The sequence below is a fragment of the Polistes canadensis genome, unplaced genomic scaffold (genome assembly GCF_001313835.1).
Source record: "Polistes canadensis isolate GaletaPanama2010 unplaced genomic scaffold, ASM131383v1 scaffold_350, whole genome shotgun sequence".
Classification (NCBI taxonomy): Eukaryota; Metazoa; Arthropoda; class Insecta; order Hymenoptera; family Vespidae; genus Polistes; species Polistes canadensis.
Genome location: NW_014569897.1, coordinates 36,531 through 51,248, shown reverse-complemented (window position 1 = coordinate 51,248; position 14,718 = coordinate 36,531). Strand labels below are relative to the sequence as shown.

General features: G+C 30.5%; 1 protein-coding gene across 1 annotated transcript in view; it reads right to left on the bottom strand.

The window, feature by feature from the left end:
* Positions 1 to 14,718, bottom strand: part of LOC106791892 (inositol-pentakisphosphate 2-kinase) — a 103,523-nt gene that overhangs the window by 66,042 nt on the left and 22,763 nt on the right. The window contains exon 2 of the mRNA XM_014757887.1: positions 5,741 to 5,846. The gene's annotated coding sequence lies outside the window, so the exon portion shown is untranslated. The remainder of the gene's footprint in view (positions 1 to 5,740; positions 5,847 to 14,718) is intronic.

The following is a 14,718-nucleotide window of genomic DNA, read 5'->3' as shown; positions in this document are numbered from 1 at the left end:
GGGGGGGGGGGGGACGTATGCATAATTCTTTCTTTTTTTTTTTACTTTTTCTCGATATGTTATATGATGATTCTGTAACGTCATTGGGGAATTCGTAGTGTTAAAATAAAAAAAAAATAAAAAGTATAAAAGAGAAAAAAGAAAAGAAATTTGCAAAATAAAAGAACGAAGAAGAAAAAGAAAAGGAATGAGAAATATCGGACGAAGTCAGTGACCACACTAGTTTAGGAAACTGGTTAGTTTTGTAATCATCTTTCAGGACTGGTGGTGGTGGTGGTGGTGGTGGTGATGGTGGCCATTGCTTTATCGTTTTTAGATACACTTCGAGGATATATTCCATACCATTTCCGTTTCCTTTAAATACAAATGGGGAAAAATAATTTTCCATTACTTTATAAGAGTTTCACGATGAAAATAAATAATTGTAAAATTGATTTATTGAAATGCTAAATCATTACGATTACTTTTATTCATTTCAAATGTTATTACTTTTATCCTTTTTTTTTTATATTTCGATTAATATTTATATATATAACTTTTGATTATAATATTAATTATTTATTTATTTTTTTTTCTTTCTTTCTTTTCAATTCATGATCTACACGAAAAAAAAAGAAAGAAAGCAAAACCATACAATGAAATTATAATTTATGCGTTGGGATTAAAATCGGACGGAAGTTGTGCGAAAGTGTTTTGATGAGTATTTCCTTCGAAATTCAAGATTTCTCTTTCGCTATATCGTTAAAATCGCTCGAATAAAAATCTGTGGCATTTTTAGAAAATACAAAAAAAAAAAGGAAATATCTCTAGAAACAAAACAATTCGATCTTATCTTCCCTTTCCTCTTTCTCTTTTCTTTTTCTCTGTGCGATTTCCGTTCCGAAAGAAAGAAAAAAAGAAAAAACAAATGACCATGAAATGGCAATATTTGCGCGCTATTTTTTTTTCTTTCTTTTTTTTTCCACAAAAACGTTCCACCAATGTTATTTATAATCGTGACGACGACCACCACCCACCATCGCCACCACCTCCACCACCACCAGCAAAGAACGAAAGTAGAATTTCGAGGGCGAAAACTGGAATAATAATAATAATAATAATAATAATAATAATAATAATAATAATAACGATAATAATAAGAATCAAGGAATAATGTTTTCGAAGTTGAACGTTGAACCTTTCGAATTTCGAACAGGAATAAAATTAGAACGTGTTGCACGCGCATTCTCTCTCACTCGAAATCGTCTGCACAATTTTTATAAATATTTCCAAACACATTACGCGTACAAAAAGAATGAATGAGAGAGAGAGAGAGAAAGAAATAGAAATCCTTGATCTTTTCTCATATTATTATTTTCTTTATTTTTAAAACGAGAAGAAAGCACAGAAAAAAAATTTTACTTGCCACAATTTAAAGAACCAATCATATTTAACGCGCACACCCCCACACCCCTCTTCTCCAACCTTAGTCAATTGTTTCAAATTAATGTTGCAATACTTTTCTTTCCTCTTTTTTCTTTTTTATTTTCGTTCTATTTTTTTTTTTATTTCATTTGACTTTTTCTTACTTTTTTAATATTTCGTAAAAATCGGATTGTGCGAAGATGCGATATATGAAAAAAAAAAAATGAAAGAAAGAAAGAAAGAAAGAAAAAAAACAAACACAAATCTTCGAATGAAAATTGCAAAAAAGTTTATATTGCAAATAAATATATCTGAAAATATATTATAAGGTCACTGTGTGAACGCGAAGAAAGGAAGGAAGAAAGAAAGAAGCATTCCTTAGATGATATCCTTCAACGACCTAAAATAAAATGGCTTAAAATATAACTGAAAGAGTCTAAAAAATAAAAAAAAAATAGTAAGAGAGAAAGAGAGAGAGAGAGAGAGAGAGAGAGAGAGAGAGAGAGAGAGAGAGAGAAGGTTGACTGAGCGAGTGAGGTCGACGACAAAGCAAACGATTAAAAAGCCATTCGAATTCCTCAATTCGGTTTCACCTTATCGAAAGTATTTTTCTACTTGGCAAACTTCCATCATTTGAAGATTCCTACATTCACGTATGTGTGTGTACATATACATATAGAAATAATATATGTAAAAAACCTATCGACAAATATTTTTCACATATATATATATATGTGTGTATGTAATGTGTGATTTTATATACTCAACAATATATGGAAATATATTTGAGTATGTATATTATAAAAATTCTATGCAAGAGTACGTATATATGCATTTCATTTAAATGTAATTAATAATTAAACCTAGCTAATCCCAAGCTAGAAAATTTGTGAAACCAACAACAACAACAAATCTTACATTTATAATTTTTATAATATAATGAATTTATTAATTATATATATACAAACATAGATGCATATAAAAAGTAAACTATACCCAAATACCCTAATTTTTTAAATACAGCCAACACTCCTCCTCCTCCTCTTCCTCCTCCCCACCCACCAACAAAGGAAAAAGAAAGAAAGAAAGTAAGATAGCAAAAGAACAAAAAAAAATCCAGGTAACCGACAATAATACAAATATTTTGCCTGAAATTTTCTAGACCGAGAAAATTCATCCCCCCGCCCCTCTGGCGAACGTGAAATTGACTGGGTGGAAAAGGGGTGCTGTTACCGCGGAGCCGGAGCTTAGGGCGAGAGAAACAGAGACAGAGAGATAGAGAAAAGGGGTTGGGCCGTGTATTCAAATTACGTTCTCGCGACCCTAGCCGAAAACTTGACGAAGGCTAAAAAGGGGGAGAGTTAACAGGAGGATCGAGCCTTTGCGTATGTGTAAACCGTCGGGGCCAGGCAAAGCACAAGCTAGCAAGCAACCAGGCCGCAATGGGGCAAAAAGGGGGAGGGGGAGGGGGAAGGTGGTAGGTAGAAGGGAGGGAAGCAGATTCGCTGGAAGGTTCTCTAAAATCAATAGGAACAACCTGGAGAGGGAAAGGGGAGAAGGTGGGGCGGGGGAAGGGGGGTACGTGCATTAAAACTCGACAATATATTCGATCTGATTTTCTTCCGATAGTCGAAAGAGAAAATATTTGTAGTAGAATGAAACAACAAAAAAAATGAATGGGGGAAAAAAGGTGTTCTTGTTTTGTATAAGATGATCAAAGAAGATTTTTTGTTAAATTTTAAAAAGGAAATCTCGACCCTTTTTCTTTTTCTGATTCTTTAGAAATGGGGGAGGAAAGGGTAAGAAGGAAGGGGGAGAGAGGGTCTCTCTCTCTCTCTTTTAAAATTTATTCGCCAATGGTCAATGTAAAAGATATATTATTCTGATATGTTGCAAACCGTTGCTGTTGCATGTTGTTCGTATTGGGAATAACACGTCGTGAAAAAAATTCGTTATTGTGTAGGCAAACTGGTAGTGTTGCTGCATAGATACAGGTTTCGTTATCAATAAAATTTAGGTTGGAATATTTTTGTAGATTTGTCCAATAGGTACGCGTTACGTATCACCAGTCAGCCAATATGCGTGTTATTTGTTATGTAATTTCAGTTGTCTATCGGTGAATCGATTTTACGTATTAGAAAAAATAAATCTTTCATCGGTGGTGTAAATAAATTAGATGTGTTTCAACATAGTGAAGAGAATTAGTAATGTATAGGTAAATCTGGAATTGATACGGGTTTAGTAAAATTTTATGTTTCATGATATATATATATATATTATAACGTAATAACTTTTGATAAAATAGTTGAACGCGATTTTTCAATGAAAATAATTCTTATATTTACAATTTGTGTTATTTTATTTTATTTTGAAATATAATATGGTATATTATATAATATATGTTTATATAAATCGGTAGAGTGATTTTTTATTATAGATTAATCTAACGTTATCTGTAAATTTCGTATTCGATTTAAAGGTAAATGTAATAATAATTATCGTTTAGAATTTTTCTGAATAAATCTAGGTAAGAAATTTTTTACGGGTTAACCCAATATATTATATATAATATGTAGAATGTTCTACACTGATTCATCTAATATATTCAATAATATAATAGATTTGACAACAAATTATCTAAGATCTAAGGTAAAAGAAATTTTGGTTGTATTGAAAATAAGAAAAATATTTCGATGAATCGGATTCCTAAGAAGGAATTCTTTCGTTTCGTTTCGTTTCTTTGGCTCCACGCATTTGAAGGGCCTTCGTTCGGAACGCCTTTTTAGCCAAGGGCAGTTTCCTTGGTATGGAAAGAAAGAAGAAACCTGGCAAGACGAGTACCTACCATCCATCCATCCATCCATCCATCCATCCATCCATCCATCCATCCATCCATCTATCTTTTTTCATTCTTCTCGCTGACTGATTTCATCTTGAAATGATAGAAAAACTGGAGAAGAATAAAAACGAACAACGAAAAAAAAAAAACCAAATCGATCGAGGAAAGAAAAACTTACGCCATAAATCGATTTTTAATAATCATCAACAATATTATTGTATTATTGTTAAACAATTTAAACAAAATAATATGAATTAATCGATAATTAAGTAACGTTCACATGTGTGTGTTTGTTTTGTTTTGTTATTTATTGAGAATATTTTTCTATTCTATAAAATAAAGTATATTTTATTCACTTTTTCTTATACCTTTTTTTTTTTTGGTAATATTAGTAGTGGTGTATATGTTAAGAGGCATCGTCATAGTCATCAAGATGGATGTCTAGACGCTAGTACTACCACTAATCCCGTCAAAATCAGCTACTACCTTCCTAGGGGTGTTTCAAATCAGAAGTGGAAGAAACTCTTCTGATGAGCAGCACAAAGTCTTTTGAGAAAAATTAAAGGGGTGTCTAATGGTACAACCAACCAACCTTTCGTCTTTTACTTTTCCCCCATTATTATTATTATTATTATCATTATTATTATTATTATATGGTTTCTTTTAGAAATTTTATTAACACTTCTAGAAAAGTTCTATCACAGTTTCGCATAAACGTCAATCAATACAGATTTTTATTATTAAACATTAACAATTGTATAAGATCAAATAAAGTTAATAGTTTATTCCTCGCAAAACAAAAATCTGCGCCCCACAATTATAAAAATTAATCCAAATCATAATATTATCTCATATTTTCAGATATATTTTAAAGGATTACATTGAAAACATTAAATGAATTCAATCTAACATTGAAATATAACAAACACTAATCTAACGATTTATTTTTTAACAATATATCTTATGAAAATGACACATTGAATATTAATTTCATTTAAAATAAACTCATTTTTTTTTACATTTTTCAATTATGTTAGACACCACTTTTATAATTTTCCATTAAACGAATCAAATCTAAAACGGAGGTAAGATCGAAGTTAGTAAACGTAGATTGGGGTGGAGTGTGGGGTTGAGTTTGGCGGGAGGGGGGAGGAAATAGATAAAGAATAGGATAGAGGAGAATTAAAGTTCAAAGGGGAAAGATCATTGAGCTAAGATAAAAGATGATTTCGATCTTTCGAACAGAGATCGTGCCGTTCGAAATGAGGCCCTACGATCATCGGCGAACGAGGGCCCGTATAACATCAGAGCCGTATAACTGTTCGGTGGAATTACTCCTCCCCGTCAAACCAGCACCAACACCAACATCAACACCAACACCAACATCAACACCAACACTAACACTAATACCACTCTCTTTTCATCTCCCCCGCCTTTACTTCAACTCAAACCCAGAGGTAACTCGTCGTTCTACTTTTTTTTTTCTTTTTTACTTACCTTCCTTCCCCCTCTCTACCCTCTGCCACCTCTTATTCCCCCTTTTTTTCCACGTCCTCGTCCTCTTCTTCTCGGGTCCAAGAAACCAACGGGGTTCTCAACTTTTCTATAAACGTAAATATTATTTATTTCAATTATTTCACATTAGATGCTCGCGTGTATAATATATTCTTCGATTTTTTATATTTTAGTTGAAATATAATTATCGTTAGCAAAAAGGAATAAATAATAGCACACACACACACATAAACATACACTTTTTTCGCGTTTGTGATATACAATATAAATATATTTATACCGAAAGATTTGTGAATATGTTGAAAGATTGAAAGATTAAAACCTTGTTGATTTTGTATTCCCAATTTGTATGTTATTTGATTTATTTCAATGAAACAAGTACGTAAAAGGGATATCAAATAGAAAAAAAAAAAAAAAATGAGAGTGAGGAGTGGGGGAAGGATAGGAGAAAGGAAAATGAAAAGGATTGGTTAATACAAATTTTCATTTGCAATTCGATACTCGACGGTGCACGAAATGGACACATTGGCCTGTAAATATATATATATATATATAGGTGTGTGTATTTTATATAGAAACATCTCGTTGAATTTTCAAAAGCTATCGACTCACAATATACGAGCATTCATCATATACATAGTATACATATATGATGCACCAAAATTTAATTCCGAGAGATTGAGATTATATAGAATGGTCAGCATTAATGATTTATACGTGTGTGTGTGTGTGTGTATACGTTTATACATATATATTATATATGTATATGTTACCGTCGTAGCCGGAAATCAGTCATTGCTAGTAATTCCTCGGCATTACTATGAATGCAAAGAGCTTTCAGACGAAGTCGGAAATTCAAAAATTCTTTCAGTTATTCCTAGGCATCGAACATAATACTAAAAGTAAATAGATTTTAATGAAATTTATATTATATATTAAAGTAAACTCTTTTGTCTAAGCGTAGAATACCATATCGAGTTATAAATTTAGCATGTAAAGTTCAGAAAATGTCAGAGAATGCAATGCTGCAAATTTTTCCTACTTTGCCATTTCTTCGAAAAGTTTTGGCAAATATTTTTTATACTTAGAGCAAGCGGATCTTAATAATTTTTATATTAAATTAAAGAGCACACTTTTGGCTACACGTAGAGTACCTTTTCGCGTAATAAATCAATTCGCAAAGGTTCATAAAATGGCAAAGAAAAATTAGCGGACTAGGCATTGTTCACATTGCCTAAGTCCAGGAATTGCCGGGGGAGATTTGGAACCTAGTCCGGTAATGTAAACAATGCCTGACCATCAGGCATTGTTCACATTGCCTAATCTGCCAACTTTTCTTTGCCATTTTATGAACATTTGCAGATTGATTTATTACGCGAAAAGGTACTCTACGTGTAGCCAAAAGTGTGCTCTTTAATTTAATATAAAAATCATTAAGATCCGCTTGCTCTAAGTATAAAAAATATTTGCCAAAACTTTTCGAAGAAATGGCAAAGTAGGAAAAATTTGCAGCATTGCATTCTTTGCCATTTGATGAACTTTTCCAGATTGATTTGTAACTCGAAAAGGTATTTTACGCGTAGACAAAAGAATGTACTTTAATTTAATATAAATTTCATTAAAATCTATTCACTTTTAGTATAAAAAATATTTACTAAAAGTTTTCAAAGAATTAGCAAAGTTATACAATTTACAGTATTGCAATATCTGATATATATATATATATCGATTCGTTTTAACGCTACGTCAGCGTAAAAATTCGTAGCCATTTTTATTTTATCCTTAACTACCCCACCCCACCCCACCTCACCCTTGCCATTTACTACCATCACATCCTCTCGCGTTAAGAAAACGGGAGATTTTACTTCACGTGCGAAAACGAGCGCGCACTACGGTAAACGGAAAAAAAGAAAATAAAAGAAAAGAAAAAATAAAAAAAAAAAGAAAACCACGCTAGGAGATCCTTCTGAATTATTTTTTTTTCTTTTTTTCTTTTTTTTTACTTTCCAAGCCAAAACTTTTATTCCCATTTCTTGCTCATCGTTTTCTTCTTCGTCCTCGTCCTCGTCGTCCTCGTCGTCCACGTCGTCGTAGTCTTTCTTCAACGATATTATTATCTTTTACAGTTTTTCCTTCTTTTCACCTCTCTCCACTCCCACTCCCATCTCCCATCTTCCTTCCAATTCCCCCATATATAACATTCAAAAACTTCTTTTACACGAGTAGGAAGAATTCTTTCTTTTTTTTTCGCAAACACAAAAAAACAGAAAAAAAAACAAACGTTTAGAAACAAAATTACAATGCAGAACACCATAGATATTCTATCGTTCATTTTATACAATTAATTTTCTAACGCTACTATTACAAAATATTCTCTTTTTTTATTCATCGATAAGATTCGAGAGACACATGGTATGTAGAATTATTATTATTATTATTATTACGTATCTAATAATTAAATAGATTATTATTTAAACGTCATCTCCAAGTATTTGTTTGGTTTTTCTTCTTATTTTTTTCCAAAGAAATTTTAACGAGTCCATACTCCCAAAGTGGTTTTAGTTCAAGACAAAAGAAAGAAAGAAAGACAGAAAGAAAAAAACGAAATAGAAAGAAAAAGAGAGATAGAGATAGAGTGAGAGATGGTGGCAAAGGTGAGGGGAACTGTCGAGGATATAAATGGACGACCACGAGGACTAGAAAATACTACTACGTCGTATATACCCTCTCCCTTCTTACCCCGTTTCTACAAAAGGGCCAAAAATGAAATATCTCAGCGGAATTTCCCAGCACGTGTCCAATTAAGAGTATTCCAAGAGAACGCGAAGGGTTTGTATATAGTTAAAAGGGGGAAATGAGAGAGAGAGAGAGAGAAAGAGAGAGAGAGAGAGACCTTCTTCTTCTTATTATTATTACTATTATTATTATTATTCTTCCTGGAAAGACGAGGATAGAATAAAAAGCAATCTGCTAAGTCAACTATAAAGAGAAGGACAGATAGTAGAAAAGAAAAAGTAAGAAAGAGAGAGAGAGAGAGAGAGAGAGAGAGAGAAGACAAGGTCCCGTTATCAAGAATGGATAACGGTGATAATAAGCGGTTCATTTCATGTCAGTGTGAGGTTTCCATGCTCTCAGTTCGGTTAAGTAAGTTAAGTCAAGATTTTTAGCAAGGTTCGTTTAAATGCCATCCTTAAAATATTGAAAGGAAGGAAGGATGGAAGGAAAGGTATACGATGTTATACATATATATGTATATGATAAAAAAAGGGACGATGCACTTTTAAATTTATTTTTAATTTGTTATTTTATAATATAAGAGAATTAATTCGACTTTTGAGAAATTGATATTATTTTATCTTATTTTTCTATTTATTACTTATCTCATTTTTATATAGAATGATATATTATATTATTCATAGATGTATATATGTGTATGTATTATGTTTGTTTATTGTTTGTGTGTGTGTGTGTATATATATGTGTCTATATGGATCTCTCTTAAATTATATTATTTGATTTATAGAGGTTAATAAATTATTTTTTAAATGATATAAAAATAATTTATAATTAAACCATAAATTTAAAACTATATTAAAAACTAACTATAATAATATAATAAAAAAACTTTTAAATTAACCATTACACATAAAAAAAAAACAACAAAAAAATCATACATATACATATAAATATTATAATAATACGATAACATATTATAACGAAGGATTTATTTCTATAATATATCGTAGGACTCGCTTTTTCAAATGAATTTTTTTCTTTTTCTCTCCCCTCCCCCTCTCTTGATATTTTTTTTTCTATCTCTTGTTTATTCTACTCCGTGTATTTCTCTCTTATACACATCATTTTATAACAAAATATATAAATAATAATTGATTTAATGTCGAATACTTAATTACGTTGATTTAAAATTCCTTAGATTTTAGACATTAGACTTGAAAAAAAAAAATGGTTAATGAATAATTTAAGAAAAAGCAAAAATAAAGAAGTATATTCTACTTTCAAATTAACTATGAAAACATAGAGATATATAGAATAACAAGAAAAAAAGAAAAAAAAAGAAATACAAGACACGATGAGATATATTAACATAAGAGAATAATAATATTCATTTCCGAATCCGTAAAAGAAATCGTGTATATTATTTTCAAACGAATTATTGTATTCATCCATTTCTGTCTTTTTTTTAATCATCCTCCTTTTCCTATTACGCTTATTCGCATCATTTTAATACGACGATACAATGAATGCGCGTTGATTTAAAATTCCAACAGTTCAAATTTGTAATAGGTTAAATAAAAAGGTTAAATAATCGCGAATAATAATAATAATATACTATTGTAAAATTTAACTTATGTTAGAAAAAAAAAAAAAACAAAAACGAATATAAAGAAGAAAAAGAAAGGCACACTAATTTGAGAGAATTTATTTTTCCAAATAGAAAAAAAAAAAAAAATAAAGAATAGTATTCCAAACGCGTAAACGAGGAGACACTTGCAAAAATCAAATTTTGTTTTATTCCACTTGATTTTTTGTATCCATTGTTCTCACCATTAGATGAGAGATCGTATTAGAAAGATTAAAGAACGTTTGAAAGTTCGTGGGTTCGATCGGGCTGATCCTCGAAGATTGGCTGAAACGAGCTCTCGTTCGAAGCAATCAATTTTTATTATTAATAATACGCCATTTACACCCCACGTGAGTCCGTGACCTATTATGAACCCTTCCTTACTTACTCTCACTTGCGTCACGTGTCGTCCCCGAGCTGTTATTTTATATACGGCCTTTAAAGTTATTGTTGTTGTTGTTGTTAACAAAATCGATTTAACCGAATAAAGCATATTAATTAAACAAATAATCCTTTATCTAACAATCTATTCTTTATCTATTATCCAATATCGTTTTTATTCCGATTTATTCGTGACATTGTGTGTGTTCAATCTCTCGTTACCATTTCAAACAATTTCATTTAATTTATACATACACACACGTACACACGTGTACGTTCATTATCGAACAAATTTATTTAACTTTTATTTTACGAGATAAAAATTGATTTTAATTATAATGTTACATTAGATTTATACAATAATATTTCAATACGAACGTGATATATTAAATCTCTTACGAATAGACGATTAATTAATTATTTAAATATACGCTAAAAATGATTGATATTAATCCGATAAATTTATATAGATTTCATTATAAAACATTTTAATAATTACATTTATTTTTTTTTTGCCTACTTTTAAATTAGATTCAGTTAGTGTGTTTATTATTATTATTATTATTATTATTATTAAAATTATCTCATTAGAAATTAATGAACAATTAAACAACAAAAGGGAAGAAGAAAAGAAAAGAAGAAAAAGAAAAGGGGGAAAAATAATTTAAAAACGATGATTTCATAGCTGTGACGCAGTATCCAAAAACTGGTTCCTATCATTCTAACTTCACGTCTCCTTTTTCTTCTTCTTGATCTTCTTAATCTTTCCTTCTCATAGTGAGACCGGTTAACGGTAGAAATAAAAAATGAAATAAATCAGGTTGCTCGATGTGAAAAGAAAACAAATCATTATTATTAAATTAACATCAAAACAACAACATATAGCGTGCATATAAAAATCCTAATTTCTAATTCAATCTGATCGTAATTAATTAATACAAATACCAACTACTATCACTAGAAGTTATTAGAAGCTTTGATAAATTTTGATTCCTTCTAAAAAAAAAAATAAAGAAAAAAATTAAAATATTTGTTCGTCCGATAAAACATCAAATACTGGTTTTCTACTTTATCAAACTTCATAGAAAACTATTACTATTCTACTTCTTCTTCTTGATCATTCTTGTCACACAAAGTGAGCCGTTCGGTTAACGGTAGAAGAAAAATAAAATAAAAAAAAAAGAAGAATAAAAAAACCAATAGAAAAGTGAAGTATAATGTTAGCATGAAGCAAGGAAGAATTCTGATTCTTCTTCTTCTTTTTTTTTCCCCCCCTAGTGGAAAGAAGAAGAGTTAGGAAGCAAGAAAGCAACCAATATGGCGGCTGACAAATTTTTATTTCACTCGTTCGAGCTGCTTCACGAGGCACAACGAGTTCTTTGACTGGCCTCGATGTGTTTTATTTGACGAACGAAGCTTATCTGCTTCTCACGCTCTCCTTCCTTTTTTTTTTCTTTCCCCCTACTCTTTTCCCCCACCCTCCCGCCCACCACCCCCTTTTACTTTTTCTTCTCATTTCTTTCGGTCTCTTCTCTAATCGCCAAAAAATAAGTATAAAAAAGAAAAAAAAATATTATACGAAAGGAAAGCCATATGTATAATACGGATATGCTTGCTTATGGGATTTTCTTGCGTTTCCATGAAAAGTAAAGTTTTTTTTTAGTTGGTCTCCTACGATTACGAGGAGTTAGAATTAACCCTTCTTTGCATGATGATGGAATTTTCAATCATAATATTTAGTCAACAAAAAAAGGTACTCAAAACCCTTGTACTGTATATTTGTTGTTGCTGGCAACTTTTTAAGCGACTATTGCGTACAACAAAACGCAGTTGTCAAAAAATAGCACTAGGATTTTTTTAAATATTTTTCCTTTAATCTAGAGCATTAATTACATCACCCTGATTTATTTAAAAAAAAAAAGAAAAAATCATGCAAAGAAGGGTTAAGCAACACGTTTTTCTTTGAAATTATTTAATATATTTTATGTTTCACAACATGGAGTCCTTGGTTCTTGTCTTGTCTTGTCTTATTAACACCAGCGTATAAAATTTCTTTTCTATTCTTTATTTTACAAATTTTTTCATTTTCCTACGATAACACAAGAGGATTGTTTAAAGAGAAAGAGGAAGGGGGTACGAAAGGCGGAGTGTGGGTAATGGGGGTGGGTTAAAAGAGAAGAAGGTTTTACAATATGGAAGAAAATATACAATGGAAACTCTACGGGTGGCGGTAAAATTCGGAAGAAAAAGAAGAAGAGGAAGAAGAAGAAGAAGATGATGAAAAAGAAAATGGCGTGTTGTTTGAAACTCGAGAAATAGGGTGGTGCAAAGAAGAGACGATGGAACTCGAAGATTTATTCCTTCTAAGGTAACGCGTAACACAATATTTTCTTATTTTCTTCGACAAAATTCTATATAATAATAAGAATTACAAATGTTAATAATAATAATAATAATAATAATTGTCGATTATATTCACGCGATATAAGTTGATATAAATATTATTGATTATATTTTGACGCTTGCAGCAATATTTCACAATCTTGAAAAAAAATAACGAAGTTTTCTAATTGAGATAATAATATACTCGATATAATAATAATAATAATAATAATACTGATAGGAAATAAATTATTTTTCAAAAAAAGGAAAAAGAAAACAAAATGTTTTATCTATAAACGGATATTAAACTATTTGTTTCACAGATAATTTAATAGAAATAATATTTCTAAATATTGATTATATATATATAAATAAATTGTGTTATTATTAATTTAATCGTAATATTTTTTCTAAATACTCGAAATGAGTTGGTAACATCATCATCATTTGTAAAGAAAATTTATATTTTTCTGTCGTATCCTTATATTATAATTATGATTACCAATAATGATAATATATCAGATTTTCAATAGAAATATTAAAAATCAATTTAAACGAATAAATTTCTTCATTTATTTATACTTCTTCTTAAAAGAGCATTGCACTCGCAAACGTCATCGAGGAATTTCTATTTTTCTTTCTTCCAAAAAAAAAAACAAAAAACACATACACATACACACACACCAACAAAAAGCTACTAATATTAACGCAAAGCTCGTAAATCGACTCTTAGGAACGGCGCCAAAGAACCATTAGAAATTCCGGAAGTAGAAACATCGTTTACAACGAAACTACCCCCCTTCCTCTTTCCCCCGAACGTTTTCGCATCTTTTTCGAAGATCCAAGTCAAGAAATCTAACAAATTTAACACTTCTCTCATCATTCTTCTACTCTTTTCTATTCTATAATTACAATATATATATATATATATTTTTTTTTTAATTAAAATAATATCATGAAAAAATCAAACGGCATATTAAATGTTAACACCAAAATCGACAATTTTTTCGAAACTGTTTTACCGATAACACAACATATAAATAAAAAAAAAACAAAAATTCAACAATTCTTTATTACCTATTAATTGTATTAGTTTATTAAAGAAAAATATAATATAATATAATATAATATAATTATGTAATACATAGTGTGTGTAAATTAAACAAAAATGGGATAGAAATTTATGTTAAAAATTGTTTACGTGATCGTTAGCACGACACGATTTGGGCTGTTATTACTTATCGATAAGCATTATATCTCTTTCACATTCTGTTTGTTTTTTTTTTTTATTTTCATTTCTTCTTTTTCCTTTTCCCTTCACCCAGCTCATTCTTACACTCTCTCTCTCTCGTTTTATATTTTTCGTTTCTTTTTTTTATTTTTTTTTTATTCCCTCTTCCATCAGCAAGAGAGCAACCGTTTGTCAGAAGTGACGCACGAAACGTATTTCTCAATTCGACGAGAAGAAGGCCCTGTACACGTACGTGTATGCATGTGTGTGCGTGTGTGTGTGTGTAATCTACTACGCCTCGAAAGTTTCGTCACGATCGTTTATCAACCTTTTATGCTCGAACAGAATTTCGTATTGCACGTATTCGCTATACTCCTTTTACCTTATTCCCCCCTTGCCCCCTCCCCCCCTCTCCAATCCATCCCAACACTGCCATCACCACCCAGTTCGAATCGAATCGAATTCTGTAACTTCTGTCTTTTTTTTTTTTAAGTCACTATAAAAAAGAAGTTATGATGTAACCGTAAGAGTTTTCGCATTGGTTACATAAACTGTATAATTACTATAGTATTATATATAGTATATATATATATATATATATAT